Source organism: Procambarus clarkii, chromosome 67, assembly GCF_040958095.1.
Source record: "Procambarus clarkii isolate CNS0578487 chromosome 67, FALCON_Pclarkii_2.0, whole genome shotgun sequence".
Taxonomy (NCBI): domain Eukaryota; kingdom Metazoa; phylum Arthropoda; class Malacostraca; order Decapoda; family Cambaridae; genus Procambarus; species Procambarus clarkii.
In genome coordinates, this window is record NC_091216.1 from 25,720,299 (window position 1) to 25,726,297 (window position 5,999).

The window sequence follows — 5,999 nt, forward strand, 5'->3', positions numbered from 1 at the left end:
CCTAACCTAACTTTTTCGGCTACGTAACCTAACCTAACCTATAATGATAGGTTAGGTTAGGTTAGGTAGGGTTGGTTAGGTTCGGTCATATATCTACGTTAATTTTAACTCCAATAAAAAAAAATTACCTCATACATAATGAAATGGGTAGCTTTATCATTTCATAAGAAAAAAATTAGAGAAAAAATATTAATTCAGGAAAACTTGGCTTATTAGGCAAATCGGGCATTGCATAATAGACCAAAAAGTGCGTTCTGGCTACTAGGTACGACATACATATATATATATATATATATATATATATATATATATATATATATATATATATATATTCAAAGACACGATTAAAACCCTGAAAATACACCTGCGGTATATGGATATATGGGCTCTGTTATACACCCATATGTCAAGCTTGTCTTCTCAAGCGTTCCCAACGTCGCTAAAATGATGTACTAAATTGCCCGACCCTAACCTAACCCAGGACCCACGAACAGAAAACGGAACATCACGTCAATTTTTTTTTTCCTAGCCGCTACGATTTTTAGTAGTTGTGTTTGTGGTCTTATACGTCAAAATACGATGTATTATGGAAGAGTAAAGCCACTACGCTCTCTCTTAAGCCCAATGTACCTTCTTGTATATAAAGAAAAAATAAATAAATAAATATATAAGAGGTTGGTAAACATTTGATGAAGAGACTCGCTGGGGCGTAGTGGAAGAAAACGGGAAATGTGGGCCCTGAATCTCTCTGCTTTTGTAAACATTGTGAATAAACAGTTTTATTTGTGTGTGGCGTTTTATGCTGTGATGTGTATCTTTCCTCCAGCAGTTTACTTGTGTCTGTCTGTCTGTCTGTCTGTCTGTCTCTCTCTCTCTCTCTCTCTCTCTCTCTCTCTCTCTCTCTCTCTCTCTCTCTCTCTCTCTCTCTCTAAAGCCTAGATACCAGTTTGACGACCAATCCGATAGTTTGCCCTTGTTAGGGGAGAGGAAGATTGGACATGCAAGGAGGAAAAGGGGAGTGTGAGATGTGTGTAAATGGATGAGAGATGGATAATTAAGGTGCACCCCTCACCTGTCTTTCACACAACCAAATTTCACCCCTTTATTCTGTTACCCACCTGTCATCCAGGGATGAGAGGTGGGTAACGTTCTCTCTCTCTCTCTCTCTCTCTCCCTCTCTCTCTCTCTCTCTCTCTCTCTCTCTCTCTCTCTCTCTCTCTCTCTCTCTCTCTCTCTCTCTCTCTCTCTGTCTCTCTCTCTCTCTCCTCCACGAGGTAGTCAGCCAGGAAGTTCTAAGTTTGGAACTGGCAGCCTCCTATTTCCAATGCTGTGAGCTTGTGACACGGGAACAGTCTATCTTGCCTACAATGGTCGACACTTTCACACACGCACTCACACACACATGCACTCACTCACACATGCACTCACTCACACATGCACTCACTCATACATGCACTCACTCACATATGTACTCACACATGCACTGATGGTGGAGTTGTATAAGGCACCGTGTACACCAGTTACAATGTGCTCCAAGCGGTCCGGGTTCGAGTCACTTCTGGTGTGTGGATTTTTCAGTTACTATATATATATATATATATATATATATATATATATATATATATATATATATATATATATATATATATATATATATATATATGTGTGTGTCGTGTGTACGTTTCCAAATGAGGCAAGAAAATGTTAAATAATATACAAATAACGCCTCAAATTCACCAATGATCGTGTATTTAAACTCACAAATATCGTATGTGAATTTAAAATGTTCTTCACAATTCCCGTCCAAAGCCCCGGGTGCAGAATAACGTAATAATACAAGTTCTAAATCATGAAGTAATCTTAAACAAAGCAAAAAGATGGAACAAGAAAAAGTTAGTGGCATTTTGCGTGGGGAATTGTGTTAAATTACTTCCTTGAGCTCCAGTCATTACCTCAATCCTTCATTCTGGCTTCCTGAATTCTCCATCTTTGTGGCATCCAGCTCTCCCTCTTAGCGGAAGTCTGGGTTACATTTTGGTGGGGACTGCTCCCTCTATGTGTACCTGAGCCTCCATCTTTTGACGGGATCACCATAGCCCGTGCTACTAGGAACTTTTTGTTCCAGGTAGCGAATCTTTAACAACAACAACTCCATCTTTGTGGCGGTGAGTAGAGAGGGAGCACCTCTGCTCCCTCTCCCCTCCGCGGAAGACGCCACAATATTGGACTTGTAAAGTCCCCCCTGGAAACTCTGGCCACACCAGGAGACTCTGGCCACACACCCGGGGACTCTGGCCACACACCAGGGGACTGAGGCCACACACCAGGGGACTCTGGCCACACACCAGGGGACTCAGGCCACACACCAGGGGACTCTGGCCACACACCAGGGGACTCTGGCCACACACCAGGGGACTCTGGCCACACACCAGGGGACTCTGGCAGTCATATGAGGTATTTGTTCACTCCTCCAGCCCGTACCCACTCACCGGTCAATCCAGGTTTCAACAACACAAGAATTCCCGCTCTTTTCCTTCTTTATGACGCCTCAGTTCTCAGAGCATCGAACGAGGGTCGTCTTCAGGTAATAAATCTGCCAATTTGTCTCACTCCACTCCATCGTCTGCGCCGGGATGCGAACCTGGGGCGGTATAAATTGGTCTCTTCGATGTAAACACACCAATTATGTGTGGCAGGAGGGGTTAATGGCTGGGCTAGGCCCCCTTAACGTTTCGTAATTACCTTATCACTTCGTTGGCTTAAAAGGTATGTGAAGAGTGTCAGTTTAACACGGGAACGACACACACACACTCAGGCTGGTAATTAAGTCTAAGCTCGTGTGTGTATTCCAGGTAACCACGGACATAGGATTGGCCGGAGAGGTTAGGTTAGGTTCCAATTACCTCCACCATCGGGGATCGAACGACGACCCGCAGACAAGCCTTGTACCAACTAGCATATACATACTAACCCGGTATGAACAGTCCCACAAGATCGTTACACCAGCCAGCATAGTGAACCAGCCTGTACGACGGGAACACCAGAGGCCAGACTCACGAAGCAGTTACGCAAGCACTTACGAACATGTACATCTTTCCTTAATCTTTGGAGGCTTTGTTTCCACTTATTAAACAGTTAAGTGAGCTTCCGAAGCACCAGGAGGCTGTTTATAACAATAACAACTGTTGATTGGCAAGTTTTCATGCTTGTAAACTGTTTAATAAACGTAACCAAAGCCGTCAAAGACTGAGGAAAGATGTACACGTTCGTAAGTACTTGCGTAACCCCTTCGTGAATCTGGCCCCAGTACCGTACAACTGTACTCTCCCACACACACGTCACACCAGTCTGCACCTGACTCTCATTATCATATAAATTGGCAATTATCCATTTTTATTTTTTGTGCCGCTTAACGAAGTTTTCTCAGGCACTGCTTTTTGTGTTTTTATTTAACCATTGGTGAATGTTCACATGTGTGGCTTGGGTGTCAACTCGTCAACCAGACTGTTGTGGCTTGCGGTCCACATTACTTGCATCACTGGTTTAAATGCAACCTCCTCTCTCCCTCGCTCTGTTTCCCCTTTTCCTCTATAATTCCTTTCACTGTTGCTATCTACATATCAGCCATAGTCCAGATTATACTTATCCTCACTATTTCTGCTTCAAGTATTATAAGAACAAATTCACATTTAATACAGAAAAAGGCAGAAAATTCTCATTATTTGTTTTCATTCTGAGAGTTGCTGGCGCCGCGAAAATAAAATTCTGAGATGGGGCTCACAGATAAAAAATATATTTATATATAATTCCGTAAAATCCTGTTTAGTTAGTCGTTAAATTTTTATGCCACAACATTTTTAATTAATTTTTTGGCGGCATAAACGTTACGATCATTGTGAGCCACGCCGGGAACATTGTCGTGGTGGGTGTACTCGCCTAGTGGTGCTGGCGGGGGTTGAGCTCTGGCTCTTTGGTCCCGCCTCGCAACCGTCAAGTCAACTGGTGTACAGGATTCCTGAGCCTACTTGGGCTCTATCATATCTACATTTGAAACTGTGTATGGAGTCAGCCTCCACCACATCACTTCCTAGTGCATTCCATCCGTTAACTACTCTGACACTGAAAAAGTTCCTTCTAACGTCTCTGTGGCTCATGTGGGTACTCAGTTTCCATCAATGTCCCCTTGTTCGAATACCACCCGAGTTTAGCAATTTATTTTTATCTACCCCGTCGATTCCTCATAGAATTTTCTAGGTAGTGATCATGTATTCCCGGGCCCATCTATCTTCCAGCGACGTTAGGTTCATTTAATGCAGCCTTTCCTCGTAACTCATGCCCCTTAGTTCTGGGACTAGCCTAGTGGCATACCTCTGAACTTTTTCCATCTTCGTCCTGTGCTTGACAAGGTACGGGCTCCAGGCGATATAATATAATACCACTTATGTGCGCACACATCTCTCTCTCTCTCTCACTGTGTACTTATGTCATGGACTCATAAGTGTTACACTATTTCTCTCTCCAATTCTGCCAGGCAAAAGTAAATGAAATCTGGCTGCGTCGGTCCGTAGAGTGTGATGAATGTGTGAGTGCATTCACCTAGCTGTATTCACTTAGTTGTGCTTGCGGGGGTTGAGCTCTGCTCTTTGGTCACTCTCAACTGTCAATCAATCAACTGTTACTAACTACTAATTCCCGCCCCCCCCCCGCTACACACACACACAGGAAGCAGCCCCTAACAGCTAACCATTTTTTGTTTCTGCCATCACCGAGGATTGAACCCGGACCCTAGAATTACAAATCCAGAGCGCTGTCCACTCAGCTATCAGGCAACTTTGTGTGTGTGTGTGTGTGTGTGTGTGTGTGTGTGTGTGTGTGTGTGTGTGTGTGTGTGTGTGTGTGTGTGTGTGTGTGTGTGGTGATGTTCTTGGTTGTGGTGAGGGATGGTGGTGTCACTATTGGTGTACAAGATTCTATTCTTGTTGCTCGTGGAGGACTCTACTTTGTTGCTAATGATGGTGAAATGGAGGTATATGGTCCCCCCCCCACCACCACCGTCCCCCCCCACCACCACCACTCCTACCCTACCTCAACCCCCCCCCCCACACACACACACCAACCTCGTATAACGACCCCCCTCCACCATTAAGGCATTAAACAAGCCAGAGTTAACTTGAATTTGCGCATCACCAAACGATTCAATTTAGTGAGGTGACGAGAGCCACTGTCCGAGCCGGCGCGTGTCAACAATGACCTCCACCCTCTGGTATTACGACCTGACACCCCCCCCTCCCACCCCCTAGCTGGATTGGCACCCGCTCAACCACTCTCAATCACACTCAACCACTCTCAACCACGCTCAATCACTCTCAATCACCCTCAACCACGCTCAACCACTCTCAACCACGCTCAACCACACTCAACCACTCTCAACCACGCTCAACCACACTCAACCACGCTCGATCACTCTCAATCACCCTCAACCACGCTCAACCACGCTCAACCACGCTCGATCACTCTCAATCACCCTCAACCACGCTCAACCACACTCAACCACGCTCGATCACTCTCAATCACCCTCAACCACGCTCAATCACCCTCAACCACGCTCAACGCAGCCTCCTCCTCCTCACACTGCTCCCTCACCATCACATACTCGTCACCAAACTCGCTGGACAACTGTTAATGAACACTGCCGTATTTCCTCGACCGCAAAATGCGACTGGAATTCGGTTTCCAGTTCACTATATGAGTGTTCCACTCTGCCGGGGGGTTATGATACATCATAAAACATGATCTCATTCCATTAAGTAGCTCCAGGATCCCATAATTCGGTTCCTAAATGAATTGTACTATATTAAACAAATCTTGGGATTGGAGTTCAATTACGTTCCGCCACGATGAACATAATGAAATATTCGAACAGTCTGAAACACTCTCTCAATATTTCCGCAATGTTTATGTTGTTATTAAGAGGAGTAAGCACTTGGCGAAGTGGTATG